Raw genomic sequence first — 14204 nt, 5'->3', positions numbered from 1 at the left:
GTGTGTCCCTGAAAGTCACTTAAGTCATACACATACACACACACACACAGATACACCGACCCCTGACGAGACTCCCGGGTAGAAAGACAAGCGACAAGCTGTAAGTGTACGTGTGTGTATGTGTGTGTGTGTGTGTGTGTGTGTGTGTGTGTGTGTGTGTCAGTGTGAGAGAAGCTCTTCTTAATTAGCAAGCTATCCTGATGACAACAGACTCAGGTCAAACTGTGCTGGGCTGCGCCGAGTGTGTGTGGGTGTTAAGGAGCGTCGTTTGACTTCTCTCTTTCATGACATGTCTGAGAGCTGAAAACGCTCCCTAATCACTTCTGAGCCACACGCCCCCACCCCCGTCACCAGGAAGCACACATACACACACTCACACACACGTAGGCACAGTTCATGATGCATGTTGATGGATTGCACCCAGGCGAGGCAGAGTATAGCTGCTCTTCTCTTTGTTTCTTATTTGTGGAACAGATGCTTCATAATGACACAAACAGAAGAGACCTGAAGCCGCTCCATTTAAAACCAACAGGAAACAGCCTTTGTAGATTAATTGCGTGTTCCTGTTAAATGACTTGTTGCAACAAGTTTTTTAATTGCTTTAAACAAGAGTTTCTTGAATGATGGAATCCGTTTTTAACGCCAGGAATAACCCCCCGCTAACCTTGAACACATCAGCTCTGTCCTATTAGCTGTCTGGCTCTTTCCTCTTGTATCTTACAGAACACTTTGCCCTAAAAACCTGGAGGCTGCTGATTGGCCCCCGAAGTCGATCTTTTAATTAATAGGCAAAAGGTTGTAGGCTGTACAGGGAGCCGTTTTCCAGCTGTGTATCATTTTTTAAGTGGTTAAGCACACATGCTTTAATGCTATAATTTGTGCTTTCAGTGATGATGACTGTCGAAGAGGTCAGTCCAGTGAGTGGATCTTTGCGATAAGGGGTTGTAGCAGGGCTTTGATCCAAGTACTAGGTCAGATAGGCTCCATGGTACTGCTACTTTTGAGAAAATTTCTTTAAAAGAATATAAAAAAAAACAACATGTTTTGAATATCAAATAATCACAATAAGTTTGAAAGGTTGGCCCGAGGCTGTACTCAGCTGCCAAATATATTCAGACTGACTTAAACACTGCATTAGCAAACAGAGCATCATCGTTCATTTGGATGACAGACACAAAAACACAAGGTCGTCCCACCAAATAAAAAAAAATTTAAAAAAAGAATCTGGCTCAAGTCTTGCGTCATCAAGCGGTGACTGTGCAGGCTAATCGAATACATGCAAGCGTACAGTCCTGGCAGATGACTTTGCAATGTGAACGGAATATTTGTTATTGTTGACATGGAAGATAAAATGGCTGTCCTTGTAATGACCCTTCAGATAAGTAAAAGCCTGTCTCATAGTATTACCAACAGTTAGATCCATTAATCGAACTGGCCTTTAGCAACATACTCCCACCACAGCAGCCTGTCGGTTTTATTATATATACATGCAATTCTTTTTAGTGCTGTTTTGGGTCTAAAAGCCAGGTAACACTGGATTATAATAGCAACAGTGATACCAAAAAAAACTGTCACAAAATATCAATATTGATCTGTACTATATGTTGAACATATTTAAACGATTGTGGCACTGTTGCCTCCTCAAAAGATCTGAAACTTCACCAGGACTTATATATTTTCCAATTTACTGGCAAACTGTCAATTTTTGGTCCAAACTAAAAGCTAAACCAAAATAACAGAAAAAATATGATTACTTATAAGATTATACTGCAGTCGCATTCAATACAATGCCTTTATTGTCTTTACACAGCAGTACAACAAAACTGTGTGTCCCAGCTGGCTCATAACATACAAAAACAGCAACAGACACAATGAGATACAATGAGACACATAAAAGACACTATGGATAAAAAATAAAAAATAACAAATAATGACAAAACTTCTGGATTTAAGTCAAGGTTAGACCTGGATATTTTGACAATCTAAAATATGGATTTTAGTTGGATTAAAGGTAAGCTTCAATTCATTGATTAGTTGCTTGGTCTATAAAATGTCCCAAAATGTTATCTAAAAAAACACTAAGATTATCCCAAACGTCTTGTTTTGTCCCCACCAACTCCTGCAACAACCTTGAGATACTCAGTTTACACTAAAGAGACCAGAGTATTTTGAAATTGTTGCTTTAAAAAATGACTCAAAACGATCCATCGATTATTAAAATAGTTGGTGATTACTTTTGTGTTTGTTGCCTAATCGATCAATAGCCTCATTGTTGAATCTGTAAGTTGGATTACTGTTTAGCTCCTTCTGGCAGTAAAGGGTTGTGTGTTGTTAAGTAAAACCTCCAAATACATGTTATTTATGCTAATTCTCCATGTTTAAGTCTCCATAAGCCTAATGCATTATGTAAGTTAAATAAATTCCATTTTTAGACAGCATGAAATGCGGCCAGCACTCGCTGTCACCAGGGAATGAAAACAGTTGATCAATTCTCAAAAAGACTTTTACATTATCTATCAGACATACCATGTGTCAGCCAGCTTATTTATCTGCATCAAGTACATGCAAACAAACCTTATCCAGACATTTCAGAAGTTTGAGGTCAGACAGCTTGACAGTCGGGTGGAAACACATTTTGAGTGGTGCTGGCTGTCTCCTCTGCCAAAAACTGTCCGTCTGTGTCTTTGAGTGTGCAGCAACAGCCCTGCTCGTACTGATGCCCCTTCTGCTATCATTATTTAGCTACTTAACGCCATAAAGAGATACAAAATAAAAAGAACAGAATGGGGCCATGAGGCTGCAGTAATGGGCTTGTAATGGACTATAAAACAGCAGTAAAATCCACACACTTACCCTCACAAGCCAAATAACACACAGCCGCACACTCACTCACACACACACACACACACACACACACACACAAGGCATATACAGTATCTGTCTGCCACAAACCTCCTTACACTGTCATAGATCAAATGATGACAAATAACCTGTTACAAACATGCAGCTGGACAATTGCACTGAAATGTATTACAGAGAGAATGAAGAGCCTGTTTGTTTTCGATGGTATCTAACATTTTGTGAAAGATGGTTTCACGAGTGATTTTCGGGTCCATAGTACTGGAATGTCAATAACCATAACACAGTAAGGGAGAATAGAAGAATACCAATAGGAATAGATGCTGATGCAGACAACAATCTTCCATACACACACACGCCGCTCTCCAGCCCAGATGAAAGTGTCTTTGAGGATGTAGCCTGGGATTAGTTTTGAGGATCCTACTGAATCGTTTCTCCCTCTGTCCTTCACATTATCCTGAATCACCTTCTAAAGCACCTTTATGAACACTGCAGTTACTATAACTAACTATAGTTTTCAAGTAGCATTAGATCATCTTCATTTGATGACCCGAATTAGATTATTTGTATTAAAAAGGCAAAATAAAATAGTTTAAAGTCCCCCTTCACTCATTTAAAAAAAAAAAAAATCTTGTTGAAGTTGGATGTTGTTGTCTGTGTTGTCAGAGATTAACATTAGTGGGCTGTTAGGGTTAGGGTTACGGACTCGAAACAGCCAATGACCTCGGGTCCTTTACTGATGATGTGTCCAGGTTGCCCACAAGGTGCATCACGAGACGATGTGGAAACTTGCACACAGTCATAAAACAAAGTGCTTGATGATGGCAATAGATGAAATCAATCAAGGAATTTCAAAATGTACCGCTATTCATCACATGAAGAATATGAATATTTATATAATTGTCAAGCTATTTCAGTCTGAACGAACCAAGTCAAATGCTGGTCGCATACACCATTTATATTATTGGGATGTATTATCTCAGAACCATAACTATCTGTACCCAAACGTATGCCAATCCAGTTTGTAGATGTTGTGATAAGTAAATAAGCAAATAAGTCATGCAGACTAAAATTTTCCTTCTGGGTTAAACCTGATCTGAATCTTTTATCAGGTATTTTATGGAAAAACTTGTTAACACACAGCTCCACAAGCTATATGCAACCTGAACCAGAAGTCACCTCTTGCAATATACAACTGGGTATGTGGAAAATCTAGCCTACTGCACTAGCTGAAAAGTCAAGGGATCAACAGAGTCACAAGATTCATCGATTTGGGATCACTCATTTTCCAGTACTGTGGGTCTGGTTCTCTATGCAAGGATAAGCAAACTTTGTCCTGACATCTTTTTCCCCAGCCACAATATCCAGTTTCTCTTGGAAAATCCCAAGACACTCCTTGCTCAGATGGGACCATCAATATCTGAAGTAAACTTTAAGTTTTTGAGATATTTCATTCCAAACCACAGTAGTGAACTGACCAGCCAGCCAACATCACCTTTACTTGAGCCACTCTAGTACCGTAGCTAAAAATCATCCCATTTGTTTTATGAATCATTCATGGTAATGTAACAACTTGTGTCCCTCACAAAAATGACATTTGCTATGATGCAAACACTCACAGCACCTGTCTTCATGACAAACTGTCCAAAGCTGACTCCAACATGAATCATCTTCTCACACTGAGCTATTTTGAAAGTAAATGGCATAAAAGCACACACAAAAGAACATTGGACATCATCGCTGTTTGGTTTCCTCAACATTTACAGGCAAGAAAACCAAATCATCCAGATAGTTGAAGGTAAGAGAGGATGCCACCACCAACCAGGAGGGACAATGGAGCGACACGTAACAAATAGTGTAATGACTCAAGGCTCACATATACACACAAAAATCCAAATTCTTGTCACCTTGTTGCTTGTCTTGGGGCTACAGGCTCAGCAGACTAAAACGTGTTGCATATCATCCTGTCTCGTAAATGTCCCATCAATCTCTTCTTCTTTTTTTCACCTTAATAATCTTGAAGGGAGCCCTCGCAGTGAAGTAGACAGAGAAAAGAAAAGCTCTTTGGTGATTCAGGCCGCAGGCAAGACATCAGAAACTAGACACTCAATTTTAGTTTCGCAGTAATCTCTGCACTTCTACCTGTAATCTGTACAGTGAGACACGGGCTCCAAACTAAATCACTCCCTTGTTTCTGGAGGGCAGCTGGAGAATTCAATTTGTATGCCCTCGAACAACAGACAATGTGTGTGTGTTGTGTTTGGAGCTAATAAAGCTGATGGCACTTTGAGCTACTGGTTTGATTAAAGAGAGTTACTCTGTCTTCTTGTGTGTCTTTGCTGCCTCATTCTCATTCCGAGTCCCTCGCGCATTTCCTCTTTCTCACACTCAGGAAAAAAAGGAGAGAAGGAAAGGGAGGAGAGGCGGAGACAAGAAGGTGGGTGGTTGTTAACCTTTATGGAGATGCCACTTTGTTGATTTTCCTCTGTTTCATCTTACACTTCAACTAATTAAAGCCATCAAACACAAACACATGCACACACGTACAGCTACAGGCATTTCTCACTCTGCTAATTAAAGCATCTGTTTCTACCTGATCTGCTGGTACTTTGGCCTGGACTGCTCTTTTCTTTCACTCCATCTCTCCATTGCCAGAGCCTTCATTTAGACAGGAGCTGGTGTATCACTTGTAAATTTGTATCATTTACATGTCTGCGCTACTTGCAGATGTCCTTTTCTACATGGATACAGACAGGCTCAGCTTTGCATTGATTTACTCTTTCACTTCTCTGTCACAATTTGTCATGTTCTCCCCTATTTTTGCTTTCTCTTCCACCACCTCACTTTCCCTCTCATCTGCTCTTCTTTTACCACTGTTTGGTGGAGAAGCTCAGCCATCAGTAGTGACCTCAGAGCTACCTCACTGCAGTTTAGGAGAGGCTTTTGGGATTTTACTTAAGTTTGGACTCTGCACTTTCTGAGGGTAAAATTTCATTTTCGCAAGTAAGATGAATCCCAGTACAGTCGTACAGAAAACTCAGAAGACACGTGACCTGCATGCCATGCACAGCCACAAATACACTTAAAAGGTAAAAGCATTTAGGTGTCGTTTTTTTCTTAGGGAGGTTGTTGGCGCGGATCGTCAAAGGAGCAATATGATGAAAGAAGTTGTCAAATTTTAATGCTGACATCCAAAAAACACGAGAAACGTCTTTGTTTGTTCTTCTGGGTTCCACATAGGCAAAACTCCTCGTGTGGCATTCTCAGCCTTTTGAAGGCATCACATACCGTCTCCTTTTTAAGTTTAAGTGCCAGTGAATCTGTGAGACAGAGTTCACATTTCGGTAGTCTGTAAGCTAACAGCTAGTGAGGGCCACAAGACCGAATTCCACAAACTGATCTGAAATGAGGTATACCTATTACAACATCATTCCATTTTTGGAAATCTGTGACCGGTACGAATAATCACAATGTTTAAACAACAACAAAAAAAGCCTGTGTGCGTGTGTGTGTTTGTGCACTGCCTCCTGTCTTTGCCACCTCTGTTTTCTTGTTTTGGTCTCATTGCTGCTTATCTCTAGTTTCAGACTCCTCTTCAATGTGTTCAAGTGTGTCTTGGCTATGATAAAATCAAACAACTTTCAAATCTGGATCCAAAATCTTGTGGGACGACCACCTGCAAGGCAAGGCGGGTGCATTGCCAATTGAGCATTGGGCGAAGGGACAGGCCTTGCTGTGCTGATCCCACGCTGTGAAAACTGGCTCTAAGGATATGGAGTGACACCTATTTCGGGATCTTGTTCATGAGTGATGGTAAGCTGAAAGGTAAGGTTGACAGGCAGTAATGGGGACTTCGACCAGGACTGTCATGTGAAGACGGGAGCTGAGGCTGTAGCTCAATTGATCTATGTTCCAAACCATACCTGTTTACAAAAAGAATGAATTCACGGACACCCATGTCTGAAATGAGTCTCCTTCACAGGCCAGCTTTTTTCACTTTGACTTTCACTCTTTACAGCAAAAGAAAGAATTAAGATGCCCTCTGGACACTACCCTGCAGAACCTTTTTGGGTACATCCAACTGGGAGGAGACCACCAGGAAGACTCAAACAAAGGAAGGATCACATATCTCATCTGGTCAGGGAATGATTTGGGATCCACCAAAAAAAAAAAGAGAGCCGAGAAGACCTACTTTGCTTAGCCTAATGCCAGCATGACATGGACCCAGATGAGTGATTGGAAATAAGTGGGTGGATAGATGGATGCTAGTAATCACAGCATCTAGAACAGCTTACAGTATAGTGAAGAAGGGTCCTGGAACTGCTTGAATTTGAAGAGCTGCCGTGACAGGTAAAAACTCGGATTTCATACCAACCTGAGGGTTTTCATCTCAAATTTGTGTGTGACAGGCAAACCGCGGCAAATGTAATATACTCTGCACCAGTGTAAAAATGCTACTATATGTTTGCATGTCTGAATTGAATTAACAAGCTGCCGGCCATTTTGGCTGACTTGATTTATATATTCATATAAAGGTCTTTCCAAAGGCAGCTCCCGTCTCCTTTCATGTGCTGTTGTTTTCATCTGTTCCTGAACCCTGCTGGGAAAAATCCATAAATGGCCAAGTAACAGATTTTACCAGCACAAATATTTGGTTTGCACTCGCATAGAAAGAAAATAACCTGTTTTTTATAGTCTGCTGAGCAACATGGTCGAAGCAAACTATCTTTTCTGTCAAAAATCCATAACTCTGCAGGATGTACATTTCAACCAATCAGAACGCAAGAATCTTGCCAGCGCGCCCCTCCATCTCCCCGTGTCCCTCAACGAATTTTTTCCTCTCTCCAACACACACATATACATACGCACACGCACACACACCCTGCCGAGCAAGAGACTCAGGGTTGGCAGACGAGTAGCGCTGTCATTTGTCAGCTATATCCCAGAGGTAACATAAGGGATACGCCGCACAAGTGTGTGTAAGTGTGTGTTTGTGTGTGTGTGTGTGTGTGTGTGTGTGTGTGTGTGTGTGTGTGTGTGTGTGTGTAAGTGTGTGTAAGTGTGTGTCAGCTAAATTGGGCATAGCAGTGATGTTGCATAGAATGATCAAACAATTGATTCAAAAATTTAGTTTGAGGCTTCCTGGCTTGAACTTCAAGGGAGGGTGGAGGCAAAAAACAGGAGATGAGAAGAAAGGGGGCAGGTAAATGAGAAAGGAAAGGAAAGGAGAGGAAAGGAGAAGTGAGGTTAAGAAACAAAGAAGATGTGGTTTTGGAGAAGTGTGATGCACTCTGAGCAGAGTTCACAGTCTCAATCCTAATTCATTTAAATACATTTTTCTCCTCTTTTTTAATCGTACTCACTATGACAGCTGAAAGTAGCCCAGTCAGGGCTCATGTGTGTGAATATGTTATCTCACAGTCTTATGGTTTATTCTTTTGAAGATAGACTTTTAAATTTGGGTTGCTCTAGTAATCCTGTGTAATACCTTACTGCCATCAAGTGGTAACACCATTGAATTACACATTTCCAGTGGCCTCCTTACAAACAAGTATCTCGGAAAAAAACCTTCTTTATGACATTAAACATAAATAATAAGATAAAAGTTTTTCCTGTGGTCAGTTTCTATTAACTTTGGTTCTCCATTAAGTTGAACACACACAGATGCACAAGGACACTTAACACATTACAAAATACTCAAACACAAACTCATTCATACACACATACACACACACACATATATATATATATATATATATATATATATACTCTCACAACAAACCATAGTGGGCAGTACAGCCTTAATATCATCCATTACGCTGCAACCTCCACTAATAGGCCACTTCAGCAGCAGGCTAATTCAAGAGACTGATTAGCATAAGTGAGCTATGGCGTTCATTAGCCTTATCAAGGATTCATAATGCTGACCAGAATGAATGGGATCCTCCACACGCTGTCCAGGACGAGCACTGAAGTCATTTACATAGGCTTTGTTTTCTCTCCACGGACTCTGATACACACACATATACGTACACACTCAGATACACAGGGGCGGACATTACCATTAGACAAGATAGGGGACTGCCTGGGGGCCCCAACTGATAGGGGCCCTAATCAGCTATAGACTTATTATGATGTTTAGATATTAACCACGTGTAATTGTGTTTCTACTCTAACTCATTAAACCCCCAAATTATGTACAAAAAGGCCCCTGAGCACTTTTTCAAAAAATCATTGTCATTGTCCTCCCCCTCATGAGAACAGACAAAGAGAATGATGATGATAAGTAAACACTGCAGTCAAAGAAGCAGGGGAGTCAACTAAAACCCTATTAGAAAAGAACACTGCTTTCAAGACAGGGGAAGAGAGGAGTGCAACAACACTGCAACACAATATTACAATATAGAAATACCCCATCACAAGTCCTGTATTTACTTTATGTATATGCGTTATTATCAAAAACATATTGAATTTTAAGTAACATTTGAATGTTAATTTTAGCATAATTTTAACTACCTAATATACTTCAGCATAGTTTCATCAATAATGATAGCATCATATTATTTCACTTCTTTTGTATGTTTTCACTGTTTCTCGTACTTATTAGTTATTGTTCTTTTTCTTTTTCTTATTATATATACTTTACTTTACTTTAATATTTCCATTTTGTGTAACGGTGTCCTTGAGTGCCCAGAAAGGCGCCTTCAAATAATATGTATTATTATTATTATTTATTATAATTCTACTCCACTTTTACTGGAAGGGATTAAGTTCCCTCTATTTCAGGAGGAAACACAATAATTGTCATTCTACTACATTTAACTGACAGCTTGTTACTGCTTATTTTACTGATTAAGATTTCACACATAAAAAATATGATCAACAGAGAAAATATAATGCATTATGATAGATTAAAGTATCCGTCTGTATATAAAGCAGCTAAAATGAGCTCTACCTACCACCGCCAATAACAACATTCTCAATCAGACAAAGGGTGAAAATAAGGCATGAAGGAGGCCCCATGACTGAGTTTGCCCAGGGCCCCAAAATCACTAAATCCACCCCTGCAGATACAGCCCAATGTGTGAATGTATTCTGTTGTGTTTAAAAAAGGTAAATGGAGAAGAACTTTGAACAAAATGAATATCATGTTGATAAGAGCTCAAGTATAAAATCATGTTAGTATGGTGGTCTGTTAGGAACTAAAAGATAAAACAAGGCATCACAGGCTAAAAGGGACTACATTAGGAATGTTCAGCATTCAGTTGCAGGTTATTAAAAACTGATACACTAGCATCTAAGTGGGCTGTTAAGAATTACAATGCCAGTAAAAGCTCAGCTAATGCTGTTAGTCCTAAAACACTCACAATGTTCAGCTTGTGGACCTCAAAAAATGAATTTGATGCCTTTATTAAAGCTCCATTCATATTTTCATATTAATAATGGCTCAACTGACTATATGAAATGTGAGAGGGGTCGCTCATGACAACAAACCTGAAGAGAAATATTATCAAACTCTGCAGTAAATATGATTGTTTCAGGCACTGACTGTGATGTGTGTTTCAAAAAGGGGCACTTTGGTTATTGCACTTCCATTAATTTGGGAAACTTGTGAGAGATTTTTAAAATTATTATTATTGATAGTAGTAGTAGTAGTAGTATCATTTTTTAAAGAATGGTTAAATTCGATGCAGCAGAGGCAAAAAATATCTTGACTTTTGGTCAAGCTTCAAAAACAATGGATCCTACAAGTTCCATGCTACAACTCCACTGTGTCTTTTCTTGGGCATCCCTGCCTGCTGCACACCCACAATGTGTGGTGGTTTTAGCTCATGTAAATCACAGAGACCACCTCAATCAACTCTGAAACTACAGGTACTGTTCTTAGCAGTGAAGACTTTCAGAGTCATCTAAAAAAGTATAGAAGTATAACATTCTGTCAGAGGGTTCAGTGGATTTATGACAGCACAGCCTGATACTGCAGGGCTTCATTGTAGGTCAACATATAATGACATATTTCACCATGTGTATGGTTAACAATGCCATACACAGATGTAGATCAGTACTGAAAACTGAACAATACAAACACACAAGGCAATGAGTACTAACCACTCAGAAACAGAGTAGGGCAGGTTGTGACTTTGCCATCCTAGGAAAAAAATGTTGAGTATAAGTATATGTTGAGGACAGTTGGCATCCTTTCATTGTTCTATATACAATAATTATCATATTTGTAGGACAACTTTGTCCCCGGTACGATGTATGAACAATAATGCCAAAAGGAGATATTTTCTCAGACTTTAAGCTTCTCCAGAGCCCTTTTACAACTGTTTTCATAGGCTGAGCAGTACTCTCAGTAAGTCCTCATGTGTAAAATTGGCAGAACTTTGACAATGGCCAAAATTTGACTTTTAATGCCTATTCACATCATAAAAGCCACAAGTATGAAAAGCGGGCCCTTACTGAACCGGGTCCAGGCTAGACTCTGACAGGCAAGGTGCAGCAAAAGTCTTCCTGGTCAGCCTGCTGGAAAGTTAAAAACCATAAAATTAGTTTGGAGCAATAAATTGTTTCAACCAGCTGAGGGGTTTTTGCCTGAGACAATCAATTTTTGGATGAAGTTGCTAGCCATGCTGCTGTGGCCTTCCTGAGTCAGTGTAATGCTGAGTGGGATGTAGTGTGTGTGTGTGTGTGTGTGTGTGTGTGTGTGTGTGTGTGTGTGTGTGTAGGTATATTGACACTGGGGTGTCTGGGTGAGTAATGGGGGCGTAGCAGAGTTTAGATGGCTTCTATCCTCCTTCCTATCCAATGCTGGAGAAGGTCATCACTCATATAGACAGAAAGAGAGAGAGGGGCGAGTGAGCGAGTGACAGTGCTCATCCATGCAGGAAAGAGAGAGTGTGTGAACAAGTGTGTGTGTGTGCGCAAGCAAGAGAGCATGAACGAGACAGAGAACAGAGCAATGCTATTGAGGGGGACAAAGACGATGGAAGGAGAATGAGAAACGATGATACACAGATATATACAGAGGTGGAAAACGTGTGTGTGTGTGAGAGAGAGTACTCAAGCATTCAAGAAAGCACTCTCTTTTTTGGGATAATAAAATCATGGCCTCCAACACTCTGCCATCCATGTATTTTTATATTTTATAATGCAACTTTAATATGCTGACGTGCTTCCCAGCTCTATAAAAAATGCTTAAAAATATGTGAGAAATGTCACTCCAATCTGTTCTGTCACTGCATCTCACCAAAATCAAGATCTTCACCTTAAAAAAACTTAAGTGAACACTTAAATCATCCATTGGATCTTAATTAATTAATTATTCAAGTTAAAAATCTTTACTGATATACAATGTATGATTTGTTGAGAACAAAATGACCTAACAGCGGTCAGTGGAAACTGATATCATCAACGCACTAAGGGTTGGATTCAAAATCATAAAGAATGAAATCACAACTGATCCAACAACTAATAATGTGACTCAGTAGTGTGTATGGCCCCCTGCGTGCCTGTAAGCACTCCCGACAACATCTGGGCATGCCCCTGATGAGTCGTCGAATAGTGTGTCTTCCCAGACCTGGAACAGAGTATCATTGAGCTCCTGGACAGTCTGTGGCAGTACTTGGCAGCGATGGATGCACGATACATAATGTCCCATGGGGGAACATGAGAGTCAGTCAATGGCATCAATGCCTTCATCATCTAGGAACTGTCTCCACACTCTGGCCACATGAGGCTGGGTATTGTCCTGCACCAGGAGGAACCCAGGACCCACTGCAATCGCTCTGAGAATTTCATCCCGGTACCTAACAGCAGTCAGGAAACCTTTGGCTATGACATGGAGAGATGAGGCAAAGCACCACCTCCTGACCAATCAGTTCTCTTAGAAAATGACCTGCCCATTCTTAAAAGATCAACATTGGTGCGCGGACCGCGAGAGGAGCGCTTAGGAGAGAATGAGTTTTTAGGGATAGATGCAATTTTTTAATTGACCAAAATATATATTTAAAAAATAATCCTTGAGGCACATGAGGGAGTCTGTTATACAGTTGGTTTGACATCATTCACTCAAATGGTTGAAGCGCATAATAGGTTTGTATTTTGAATGTTGAATATTAAACTAACTTAATGTCTCTTATGAGAGGAAGGGCACTGAGGAAGCGCTCTGCCTGAAACGTCTGTGCCGTAATAAAGTGACATTGTGTGATCAGAGTGCTGTCCGTTAAAATTGTCCGATAAATTAATATTGTATGATCTCATGAATTTACACATTAACATTAACTCAGGTATTTTCTGCCAGCATTCCTTCCTGGCTTTTGCTGCAGCAACAGTGTTGCTTTTGGCCTGGATGATGTGATTGAATTCTTCATATTTTTGAATAATAATTGTCTGCTCCTCCATGGTAAAGTAGTCTGCTCTGCAGAGTTTCTCCATGTTTGTGATTGGTCAGACGCTGCAAACACCTCCCCTTTATATGAGCGTGCAGAGATCCAGATTGGAAAACCCTGGGTTCAATTACCGAGTTGATAACCAGCTTCGTAGTACAGGCCTCAGGTGTAGAGGGAGCACATGAACACTGGAGGAAAATACAAACACAATCGAAATATTAATAAGCAAATCCAAATGACCAAAAGGACTGAACAAGAATACAACACTGGAAACCAAGAGAACAAATGCAAAAAGTCCAAAGTCCATGAGGCTATGAAATCTTATTTTAGCCTATTACAAATACATACCTTTAAAATGTATAATATTTTGCTCCTCTAAGCACTTTAATCCCTCTGAACTGATTTTTCTTCTACTTAAATCTTAAACAATAAATGTGATCAGATCTCACTAGTTTACGTCAGATTATATTTGATAGGATTAGATGAGCTAATTAGATTGTGTTGAACTATGCACACTTCAGTTAGTTAGCATGCGTTCCATTGATCACTCTAACAGTATATGAATATTTCATATTACATTAGATCACAGTAGATTACAATCTAAATTATTAATTTGAATAATTAATTTGAATACTATTATTGTGCATGTTTGTCATTCATTCAAATTCAAATGATGTTATATCAGTTCATGATACATTTGATTCCATTATAATTGATCCTCTTCCATCAGATTCGATTGTGTGGTACAATGTTCACTACATGTGCTTGCTTCTTACTTTTCTGGGTACTAGATCATGTTACAAACATGTAGATCATGTGTGTATAAGGCACAGCATCCCAGACTTACACCTGATTGTCATTCCATTGAAACACCTGATCCCAGAGGTTCACATACTTTTGTTACGCACAAATATGTAACATTGGATTATTTTCCTCAATAACTAAACGAACAAG

Source organism: Scomber japonicus, chromosome 8, assembly GCF_027409825.1.
Source record: "Scomber japonicus isolate fScoJap1 chromosome 8, fScoJap1.pri, whole genome shotgun sequence".
NCBI classification, from domain to species: Eukaryota; Metazoa; Chordata; class Actinopteri; order Scombriformes; family Scombridae; genus Scomber; species Scomber japonicus.
The sequence above is the reverse complement of the archived record's forward strand: the minus strand, read 5'-3'. Positions refer to the sequence as shown.